Consider the following 12,636-nt stretch of genomic DNA (forward strand, 5'->3'; position numbering starts at 1 on the left):
GTTCATTGGAAGGACTGATGTTGAAGCTGAAACTCCAATACTTTGGCCACCTAATGTGAAGAACTGACTCATTTGAAAAGACCCTGATGCTGGGAAAGATTGAAGGCAGGAGGAGAAGGGGACGACAGAGGTGAGATGGTTGGATGGCATCACTGACTAAATGGAAATGAATTTGAGCAAGTTCCAGGAGTTGATGATGGACAGGGAGGCCTGGCGTGCTGTAGTTCATGGGGTTGCAATGAGTCAGACACAACTGAGTGACTGAACTGTACTGAACTGATGACTGGATATGTCCCTTAAGCTAATAAGGCAAATATCAGGTGTTCTTATGAATGGTACTGCTCTAAAAGGGTTCTTCTATTGTTCATTGTCACCATAGCTTCACCTTCTCCTCATCTAAGCCCTAAGCTCCCTAAAGCTACAAGAGACATCTACTATTATATCTTAACAGCCCCTCACTTAGCAGGTTGTCAAATCCAGTCCAACCACCATTAATAAATGTCTACTATCTGAATGGCACCAAGTTGAGCTCTAGACATGCTGAAAGGAATAAGGAAACATCACCATGATCTCAAGGAAAGTAAAGTCAACACTAAGCAGGTAAGACCATCCTATGATATAAAATCGAATATGTTCATTTCTAAATCTATTAAGTCCAAATCTTCTATGCAAACTCTATGTAACTTTTTGAATTCTTTGGAAACTGTAAATAAACTTCAAGGACCATAATTTTTTATGTGAATCCAATGCTTTGTCATGTCTTTTATACATTGCTAAATGACAGCATTTCAACTGACCAGAAGTAAACAAATGAGGAAAATGAAAATAACAACAAAAAATGCATTCTTAATTCCTGAGAACATTTGACAGCTCTAATATGGATGAATTCTATACCACTGGAGTGGAAAGCTTTCACAATCAAAAGAAAGATGTTTTCTCCTACTTGTTACTTAGCAGTCCAGTCACACCAAGGTTAAAAATATAATTTCCATATTCCTTATCTTAGGGGACTCAATCAAGCAAGACTCCTTTCAACCCTCATTGGGACAGGAAGGAACAGATGCAAAAGCATCTGCCCTGCTTCAAAATGATGAAAATGCTACCGTGATATCAAAGACAGCTCTGGGTCACTCCACAAAAGTCTCTAGTCTCAACATGAAAGTGTTCTATTGACTATCATTGTGGTGAAAATAAAGAATGATACAGAATAACATTTTAATTATCAACTTCAAAACCTAGCTATTGGTCTTCTCTGTTCCATCTCACAGCATTATCACTCATATCCCTAATTGACACTTCCTTATTTGCCTTTTGGGGGACTGAAAAAATGCTCGAATACTTGACATCTTTGGTGCAGCAACAGTGACATCCAGTGGGTAGCAAGATTAACCCCAAAATTCTGTATCAACTCAATGAGGGTTAGGATATGCAAATAAAAAAGCAATGTTTTTGGTTACTCATAGCCACTTACTATGAGAACCATACATTTTTAGCTCTCTCAAGATGACAGTCTATTTAGCTGTTATAGTAGTTAATAGACAAAAGCAAAGTGGCCTCCTGTCTCACCAATCAAGACACTGCTAAAGTCTCTTTGCAAGTCTATGCCCTTCATTGCAACAGAAAACAACTATTAGTCAGAAAAGCTTTATTAATTTTATGAATAATATTCTTTCCACATTTGCTTAGATTCTCAGTAAGTTATTTAATTTAAGCTGTTTTGCCACCTGAAATGCTTCCAATTACCAAAAACTTTCTAAAATTCAAGTGAAGAAATGTAACTCTTAGGTTTTCTTTATGTATACTTTCAGTATGCTTATACTTATAAATACATTCATATAATACATATTTAAATGCATGTATATAAAATGAAGCTGCCCCTCCTGTGGTGCTGATGGCTAATAGAATTACACAACACAAATACAGTATTCTTGGATTTCCAGACTTTATTTCAGTACTGTGTTTCTATCACTATTGCCCGCCATTGCCCTCATTTCAGTTTGAAGTCACTAAGTGTACTTCAGTCTAACTTCTGCCAAATAGACACCACAGAAGTATAACAGTTTTGGAGAAAATAATTGCCCCAGAGGTATGGATCCCTCAGGCTTAGTGGAAAGAAGTTAATTACATAGACCCCCAGAATCTATCAGAAGAGACATCAATATTGCTGAAATTCCTCTGAAAGCAGAACTAGATATCCAGGCAGAAGAAAGAAAAGAGACCAATAAATTTGGTTCATTAGCCCACATTGGCTCCCTTAGCAAGAAAGCAAGCAGGGGCTCTGAAATGAAATAAATAGAGTACTTGCCAACTAAAGTGATCTATCAAAAAACAAGATCAGACTCACTGTACAGAAAAATCAAAATCTCTACAGTTTCAAAAGTAGCAGGAAGCCCAGAATTCCTGGGCCCTGTTATTAACACAATAGCTTTCATAATATATTGGAATAAGCCCATCAAATCTTTTACAAACTAAATGACACTGTATGATGTTCATGCAAAAAAAAAGAAAAGAAAGCAAAGAAACTCACAATAATCTCAGAATAATGCATGGAAACCAAAAGTAAGATGGTCGCTCCTAAGACATTTAATCTGCTAAACCAACACTGACCAACAGGGCAGCTAGCAACTAACTTTGGCTGTTGAACACATGACATGTGGCCAGTCCAAATTAATACGCACTGTAAGTATGAAATATGCATTGGGCTTTGAAGAGTTAGCATGAAAAAATAATTTAAAAAATAAACTAATAGTTTGTATATTGATGACATGTTAAAATAATAACATTGGATATATTTAGTTAAAATACATTATCAAAATAATTTTATCTGTTCCTTTTTGCTTTTTTAATCTAGTAGATTAAAATTATATATGTAGTTTGCATTATATTTCTATAGACAGTGTTTCTCTAAGCAAATATGCAAGAATGAACACGTTCACAAAAAAACTCCACCATTTTAAATACTACCCTGTCTTAACAGATTTATCCACTCCTCAACTGTTGTAGCCTTCTCTCTTACCTTTTCAAATTTACATACATAACTTAAGTATGTTTTAATGATTACAGTTGCCATAACTACCCACTGGTCATATAGGCATACTATAAGTAGAGAGGCATAATTCAGGTGTTAAGCTTGTAGATTCTGAAGCCAAATTTGAATGCCAGGTCTGCCCCTTCCTATCTGTATAACTATGGTCATGTTATTCAAATGTTTTTGTGTCTCAGTTTCCTCAAATGTAAAATGAGAATAAAAATAGGGTTATGCTCAGTTGCTCAGTCGTGTCCAACTCTTTGCGACCCTATGGACTGTAGTCCACCAGGCTCCTCTCTCCATAAGATTTTCCAGGCAAGAATACTGGAAGGGGTTGCCATTTCCTACTTCAAAAAATAGAATTATTGAGGGGATAAAACAAGTTAATAAATTAATCCTTTCCTGACAATGCCCAGCAATTAGAAAACATTATTATTGATACAGTTGATTTACTCTTTATGATTGACAGTTTAAAAGAGAACAATGAACATCTGATACCTTCAACTATTTTCAGAAGGTTAAAGAAGCATCTACTATATGTGCTTCTAAAATTATATCACACTCCTCAAATAATGATTCATATAGCAATCTTTCTGATCAAGTCACTTACAATCTTAACAATGTCTTCATTTTTTTTCTAAGTCCTTCTTGTCCCTTCCTTTGGTTAATCTATTGTAACCATGTTTTCCCTCCCCATTACCAAAACTTCAAAGCTCATTCAGACTCTTAATTGTTTCATCTAGGTCTAAAAAGCAGTTTCTTCCTATTCTTTCCCTTTCTTTCCTAGAAATCCCTCATTCCTAGTCACATCTGCCATTTTTCAGACATGGCCCAAGTTCCAACTTCTCCACAAGGCCATCTCCATCTGCATTAGCCTGCGTTATTCCCATTCTCAAACTCTCACATTGTTGCCTATTCATTCCTTCAAGTAATGGTTACTGCCTACCTACATCAGAGAATTAGGTCCAGAGATACCAAGGAAAGTGAAACACACGTGAATTTTCACCCTCATGGAAATTACAGCCTGAGTGGAAAAAGAGACATCAGATAAGTAAGTCCTCCTAAGAGAGATGAATGTCATGATACATGAGCCAGGGAGCTAAGGCACTGATATCGGGACACATGACAATGTTTGCTTCCCTGTATCTTTCATTTCACCCACTCCAGTACTCTTGCCTAGAAATTCCCATGGACGGAAGAGCCTGGTGCAGGCTACTGTCCATGGGGTCTCAAAGAGTTGGACACGACTGAGCGACTTCACTTTTCCAGCATCCTACTAGACACATAGTAGGAATTTAAATATTGGTTGGACAAATATAAACAATATTTTTTTTATTAATTACATTCTATCTCTTTCACAATACCTACCATTTGACTCCCTAAGGTTCAACTTTTACCCTTTATTATTGCATGGTATAGAGAACAAATCATACCACTCAGGTGACCTAAGCTAGATCTCTGCACGCAAACCCAACTATACATTTACATCTGTTAACCAAAGTGCTGTGCAAATTCAAAGAAACTGGCATTTTTGGTCCATTCCTGAAACATCTTCACCTCTTTAAAATTCAGCAAAATTTCCCCAAGGTCCTTTCCTTACATAACTTTAAAAAATTTAACTGCAATTCAATAGCCCAAATATAATCACTGTTGATAATTTCATGTAGACCTTTTCAGTTTTTTTTTCTCCATGCACATATATCCATGTATTTTGCTTTCTAAAATTGGGGTCAAATGGTACATACATACATTCTTATAACCTAATTTTCATCTAATATACAATGAGTATTCTCCCATATCACTGTAATTTCATCTACACAATCGTTTTTAATGGTCATATAATATGGATAGAGAGTAATTATTGAGCATTAGCATTGGAGGTGATGGAATTCCAGTTGCGCTATTTCAAATCCTGAAAGATGATGCTGTGAAAGTGCTGCACTCAATATGTCAGCAAATTTGGAAAACTCAGCAGTGGCCACAGGACTGGAAAAGGTCAGTTTTCATTCCAACCCCAAAGAAAGGCAATGCCAAAGAATGCTCAAACTACCGCACAATTGCACTCATCTCACACGCTAGCAAAGTAATGCTCAAAATTCTCCAAGCCAGGCTTCAGCAATACATGAACCGTGAACTTCCAGATGTTCAAGCTGGATTTAGAAAAGGCAGAGGAACCAGAGATCAAATTGCCAACATTCGCTGGATCATCAAAAGAGCCAGTTCCAGAAAAACATCTATTTCTGCTTTATTGATGAAAGGTTGTTGTTTCACACAAAGACACCGGGATTCTTGGCCCCGAAGGAGAATTCACTCCGGGGCCAGAGACGAGGCTTGATCGCTCAGAGCTTTTGTGTAATAAAGTTTTATTAAAGTAGAAAGGAGACAGAGAAAGCTTCTGACATAGGCATCAGAAGGGGGCAGAAAGAGTAACCCCCTGCTAGTCTGCAGCTGGATTTTATATAGTCACTAGCATTCTGTTAATGAAAGAAAGGAATGTCTTAAAACTCAGAATGGCACCAGGCCCCTCACCCATAAGATGCATTTTGGGATAATCTTGGCACCAAATGGTTCATCCTGGGCCATAAAATGATTAACTTGAATCTTGAAGAAGGGCAGATCACCATACAAATAGTTTCATTTACATAGATTAGAGGAACAATATCGGAGTATAACATACTGGTTTGTCAAGTAGGTTCTGAGCCAAAAGGTGGAACCAACTTGAAGACAGAGTTTGGGGTAAATGCATAGTACCTTAGTATAGCTTAAGATAAACATTTCCATAAGAAAAAGGCATTGGTTATCTCTAGGTTTGAGAATAGTTAACTTCAGGTGAAACCAGGTGTCATTATGGCAACACAGAATTTTAAGAGAAACCTCCTTTTAAATTTGTATAGAGAAGGAAAAAAATATCGCTAGTTTGTTTCCTCCTGCCACTTAAGAGAGATAAAAATGTCTGACACTTGCAGGCTATTTCCTCCGTTTGGACACCCCTGGCCTTCCTGCCTGTTACCTTCTCATTGACTATGCCAAAGGCTTTGACTGTGTGGATCACAATAAACTGTGGAAAATTCTGAAAGAGATGGGAATACCAGACCACCTGACCTGCCTCTGGAGAAAGCTGTATGCAGGTCAGGAAGCAACAGTTAGAACTGGACATGGAACAACAGACTGGTTCCAAATAGGAAAAGGAGTATGTCAAGGCTATATATTGTCATCCTGTTTATTTTAACTTATATGCAGAGTACATCATGAGAAACGCTGGGCTGGAAGAAGCACAAACTGGAATCAAGATTGCCGGGAGAAATATCAATAACCTCAGATATGCAGATGACACTACCCTTATGGCAGAAAGTGAAGAGGAACTAAAAAGCCTCTTGATGAAAGTGAAAGAGGAGAGTGAAAAAGTTGGCTTAAAGCTCAACATTCAGAAAACGAATATCATGGCATCTGGTCCCATCACTTCATGGGAAATAGATAGGGAAACAGTGGAAATAGTGTCAGACTTTATTTTGGGCGGCTCCAAAATCACTGCAGATGGTGACTGCAGCCATGAAATTAAAAGACGCTTACTCCTTGGAAGGAAAGTTATGACCAACCTAGGTAACATATTACAAAGCAGAAACATTACTTTGCCAACAAAGGTCCGTCTAGTCAAGGCTATGGTTTTTCCAGTGGTCATGTATGGATGTGAGAGTTGGACTGTGAAGAAAGCTGAGCACCAAAGAATTGATGCTTTTGAACTGTAGTGTTGGAGAAGACTCTTGAGAGTCCCTTGGACTGCAAGGAGATCCAACCAGTCCATCCTAAAGGAGATCAGTCCTGGGTGTTCATTGGAAGGACTGATCCTGAAGCTGAAACTCCAGTACTTTGGCCACCTCATGCATAGAGTTGACTCGTTGGAAAAGACCCTGATGCTGGGAGGGATTGGGGGCAAGAGGAGAAGGGGACGACAGAGGATGAGATGGCTGGATGACATCACCGACTCGATGCACATGAGTTTGAGTGAACTCCGGGAGTTGGTGATGGACAGGGAGGCCTGGAGTGCTGCAATTCATGGGTTCGCAAAGAGTCGGACACGACTGAGCGACTGAACTGAACTGAGCATTGCTTTTATTTTCAGTTGTCTATTTTCCATTGAATGGGCTTCCCATCAGCGGACAAAGCGGGGAGCAGGTTACAGAAAACAGAGGTATATTTCTTCCTCCTACCCTTCAGTTTAACCCAACTGGTAAACCAGTATTTATTTCTTCCCTAAAATTTGATTCCCCAGCTTATGGTAAACAGGCTATGCACCACTATTTTCTAGCTATTGTCATTCAAGCTCCTTATCAAATGAGATGATGGCTATGAAGCACTTTATAAAGTACTTAAAGATACAGAATTAGAAGTATAAACACTTTTTTCTGAGTTAAAAAATAATGGCATGTTTACATAGCTAAAGATGTAAAAACTATAACCATATGATTGTTCTGTTGTTACCATGGTGAAGTTTGGAACCATATTTCCTAGGGTCCTGTTCCTTATGTGCTTTCAGGTTAGAGTAGGCCAAAAAACTTTACAAAACTAAAAAAAAATAATAACATGTTTAATATGTATTGCTAAAAATAAGAACTGTTCACAAAGCCAGTGTATAATATACTCCTATTAGAGAGAAAAATATCTATTTTACATAGATATATTGGCAGGCTATAATAAAAAATTTGACAATGATTATTCCTGGGTTTAGAACATGTGGTGAGCTCTAATTTCTTTCTTTCCTTTCTTTTTTTTTTTTTTTTGCTTTACTTACCTGTAATTCCTCCCATAGCTACATTATTTGTATAGAGAGAAAGATTATTTTGAAGTATTATCTAAATATGATTTTGATGCTGTTATTTTTCTAATTTTATATTCCCTTCTCAGAGGATCTTCCCGACTCAGGGATTGAACCCAGGTCTCCTGCACTGCAGGCAGATTCTTAAGCATCTGAGCCACCAGGGAAGCCCAACTTTATAATTATATCATTTTTAATTTATGTGCTAATACTATGACATGTATCAAAAAGGGCGATTATTGTCAAATTCTGATTACTGATTAGATTAGTTTCTTAGAGCTTCCTTAACAAGTTACCACAAAATGAGTGGCTTAAAAAAACAGAAATTCATTGTCTCATAGTTCTGGGAGCTAGAAGTCCAAAATCAAGGTGTTAGCAAGACCATGCTTTCCCTCTGCTGGTTTTAAAAGCGATCCTTGGCATTTCTTGATGTGCAGTTATACAACGCCAATCTCTGCCACCATCAGCCGATAATAATCTTCCTGTGCGCCTCACACTGTCTTCCTTAAAGACACCTGTCACCCTGGATTAAGGACCTGCCTATGCCAGTATGATCGCATCTTAACTAATTATAGCTGCAACAACCTTATTTCCAAACAGGGTCACAATTTGAGGTACTGAGGATCAGGCCTCCAACATAACAATACTATTACTACTACTACTTCAAGCCATATTACTAATCAAGGGATTTTGTTTTTTATTTTAAAAGCTACACATTTAAATAAATTATTCCCTCAGTTTTTTTTTTATGTCTTGCTTTTCAAAAATTGATATAGAAAATCACTTGACTAGGTCTACTCTTCTCAGAACACCATTCCAGGAGAGTTTCCACACTGTATAATTCATCATCTCTACATGATACATTGGAAAATTATCATCTATACAGAATGAGTTTGAAAACAAAAAGCCCCATGTATGTGAACCATTTATCAATGCCCTTCCAGGAACAGATACAGCTCTTCTGTCACTTGAAAGACTGAACATTTCATAACACAACGCCTTGTGAATTTGAGATAGATTAACAAAACATTTTTTCTTCTTTTACCAAGACTAAAATGTGTTGTTCAAGTCCATATGAAAGTATCACAAGAAATAAAACAGATTTCTTCTTTATTTTACACTGTACTCAGAAACTGTTTCTTGCAAAGAAAAAATAGAGAAGCATAACCCTTAAGTAATCAAGATGAGCTCTTGAAAAGCAAAAAAAAAGCTACTGAAGTCTAAAAGGCAATGGATCCACCACACTGTGAACAACTCCTAAGTGTATTTGAGCAATCTTTTGAAAAAGTACCTTTTCATGTACAGCTGCTGATGATCATTCTCTGAAAAAGTGAAACCTCTATTAAAAAGATACCTTTTGAAAAAGTATTAAAGGCCAGAATAAAAAATTGTCATAGTGTTGTTTCATAAAGTAACAAGTATCTTTTTCCCCCCCAAAATAAGTTTTTCTCACTAAGGGCTTCCCAGGTGGTGCTAATGGTAAAGAACCTGCCTGCCAATGCAAGAGACATAAGAGACATGGGTTTGATCCCTGGGTTGAGAAGATCCCCTGGAGGAGGGCATGGCAACCCACTCCAGCATCCTTGACTAGAAAATCTCATGGACAAAGAAGCCTGGCGGGCTACAGTCATGGGGTCACAGAGTTGGACGCAACTGAGCACAAGCACACAATGGCCTTGGTGACGAGTAAGTGATAATGCCAAGTGGTTGAGAAATTCAATCCTAGGTAGGTACAACTGGTAAGACTTCAGTTTGGATTATTCCAATGAGAAATAAAATCACTAAGACAAGTAATTCTGCATGACAACATATCAGTTAGCCATTGCCAATAATAATGGTACATACCAAACATCTACACAAATCTCCATGGCTTTCAACAATAAGCATTCATTTCCTGCTCGTGCATCTATGAGATAGTTGGGTTTTTACTGATAAAGGCTGTGTTCAGTTGTGATTAGAAGGTATGAGTTAGGTCTACATCTGCTTCACACAGCTCTCCTCTGCCTTAGACAAGAAGCAATCCAAAGCCTATTCTTCTCATGGTGAAAGGCAAAACTGAATACAGAAGCACATTTCAAATCTTTGTCTGTATCATATCCACTAACATCCCACCCACCTACACAAGTCACAAGGAGAAACCTAAAGTCAGAGGAGAGGGAAGAAGTCTCTTGTCTTCCATGAGGCTATGACAAAGAGATCAAAGGACAGAGACCAGTGATCCAATCCACCACAAATAGCATATGAACTTTATAGTACTAAACAAGATTCTTCTTCTTGAAATATACAGCACAAATAAAAACCTATCCCTTGAAAGCATCTTGCCCACCAGGAAGCCACAAGGCCAGGGCAACCTATACCATTCTTATAGATTATTTTGTTTAGTGCTATGAGTGTTAAGCACCTCAATACAAATTATGATGGCATAGTTTATTGTTGTTGTTTAGTCACTAAGTTGTGCCCCACTCTTTGAGACCCTATGGATAGTAGTTCACTAGGTCCCTCTGTCCATGGGATTTTCCAGACAAGAATACTGAAATGGGTTGCCACTCCTATCTCCAGGGGATCTTCCCCACCCAGCGATTGAACCCATGTCTGCTGCATTGGCAGGCCAGTTCTTTACCACTGAGCCACCAGGGAAGAATGATGGTATAATTTAGCCTCTATTATTTTGCCTTGTACTTTTATTTACATGATTATAAATTCTGTTGTTCCAAAATGTATTTAATGATCTCTCTAAATCTGGCTGGCATACTCTTATTATTCATATTATCTATCACTATCCCTATTTAACTGTTAGAGAGTTCTTAATAATTGGTCTGTACAAAAATTAAAGTTTTTACATTCATCAGTAATTATTATAGTATTTTAGTCTTATAATACCAAATACACATTTATATTTCAACTGATGATATTTAAACATTTCAATATATCTGCTATGGGTTGTATTGTGCCCCAAGAAAGATGTTATGGTCCTAAATGTGAGCTTGTTTAGGAAAAGGGTCTTGACAGATGATTAAGTTAAGATAAGGTCATTAGAATGGGCTCTAACACAATATAACTGGTATCATTATAAAAAGGGGGAACCTGGACACGAGACAGGCACTTCCAGAGATAACACAATGTGAAAGTACAGGAAAACTGCCATCTACAAACCAAGAACTGCCTGATGCCAGCAGTGTCAGGAGAGGAGCACAGAACAGATTCTCACAGCTCCCAGAAGGAATCAGCCCTGCACACACCCTGCTTTCTGACTTCTGCGAGAGAATACATTTCTGTTTACGCCACCCAATGTGTTACTCTGTTTTATGACAGCCCCAGGAAACTAATGTAATCCAATATAAGGAGAGTCTATATTCTAAATTAAATAGAATACTAGATATTACCAATAAATCCAAACGATGTACCTTTTTATCTTACTGATATTGTATGCATTTATTTAATGGCAATCTATATGATCACATGATCAGCAAGCTCGGAAGTGTCAGAAATTACACTCAAGTAAGTATTTCGCTATCTGCACTTCTAAAGCTCAAAGACAAAGCCACTTTGGGATAAGCAGTGGAGCACAAGCTAAGAGCTGATGCATCCTCAGTTATCACTGTCTAATATGTCATATAGCTTTACTTGTTTATTTTGTGTATGGTCTACTTCCCTACTCCTCCTGTTACAGTGTAAGCACCATACAGGCAGAGAGTTTCTTATGCTTTGCTCACCCTGGTATTCCCAATGCTAGAACAATGCCTGATATATAACAGGTACTTAATAATTATTTGTTCAAAAAATGAAATGAATCTCCAAGCAACAATCTAATACTACTCCTCTTTAATAATTCTATAGCTATTTTCTGTCATGTCTTCACTTCTGCCCTTGGATGACCAATGATATACACAAGCTTGGCTTAATTTTTATCCTTCTCAGAGGAAACAAGGAAACCCTAAAACAAGAATATATGCTTATTTTCCAATTCCCCAAATATAAACTGCAAAAGTAAATCCACCATAAGGAAACTCCCAAGAGAGTCAATTATTTCAACACTGCTCTGAGCTTGCAATATTCCTTGTAAACAAATTCTTTCAGATGAACAGCAAGAACTGTAAGGTAGTTGGAAATGCATAGGCCTTGAAGTCAGACTAACCTTGGTTAGAAGCTCACTGCTACCATTAAAAATCTCTCCAGTTCCCTGGCTCCTCCCATGAAATGTAAAGAATAATGCTTCCTTCATAGGGTGTGGTACCATTAAACTGGATGTATATGAAGACCCCAGCATTATGCCTGGTAAGGTGAAAGATTCAGGGACAAATCTGAGGAGTCATAGCATTATAGCCAGTTGAAGAGCAGCCAGTTCTGTCAAGACAAAAGATATGCCATCAATAAGTTCCTTAGGGACATCCCTGGTGGTGCAGTGGCTAAGAATACCTCCTGCCAGTACAGGGGACACAGGTTCGATCCCTGGTCTGGGAAGATTCCACGTGCTGTGGGGCAACTAAGCCTGTGCGTCACAACTACTGAGCCCACGTGCCCTAGAGCCTGTGCTCCTGCAACAAGAGAAGCCACTGCAATGAGAAGCCCTCACACCGCAACTAGAGAGTAGTCCCCACTCGCTGCAACTAGAGAAGAGCCCACACAGCAATGAAGACCCAGCAAAGCTAAAAATAAATAAATACTAAAAAAAAAAAAAGTTTCTAAAAGTTTACTGTGTAATTTCTGGCTTTACTTAAAACTGGTATAAGAAAAATCACTGTGAGAGCTATTTGCCTCAAAGGTCAAAGGAGAGTTGTTGTTTCCTCCAGTTTCT

This window comes from Oryx dammah, unplaced genomic scaffold (assembly GCF_014754425.2).
Source record: "Oryx dammah isolate SB20612 unplaced genomic scaffold, SCBI_Odam_1.1 HiC_scaffold_23, whole genome shotgun sequence".
In the NCBI taxonomy this organism is placed as follows: domain Eukaryota; kingdom Metazoa; phylum Chordata; class Mammalia; order Artiodactyla; family Bovidae; genus Oryx; species Oryx dammah.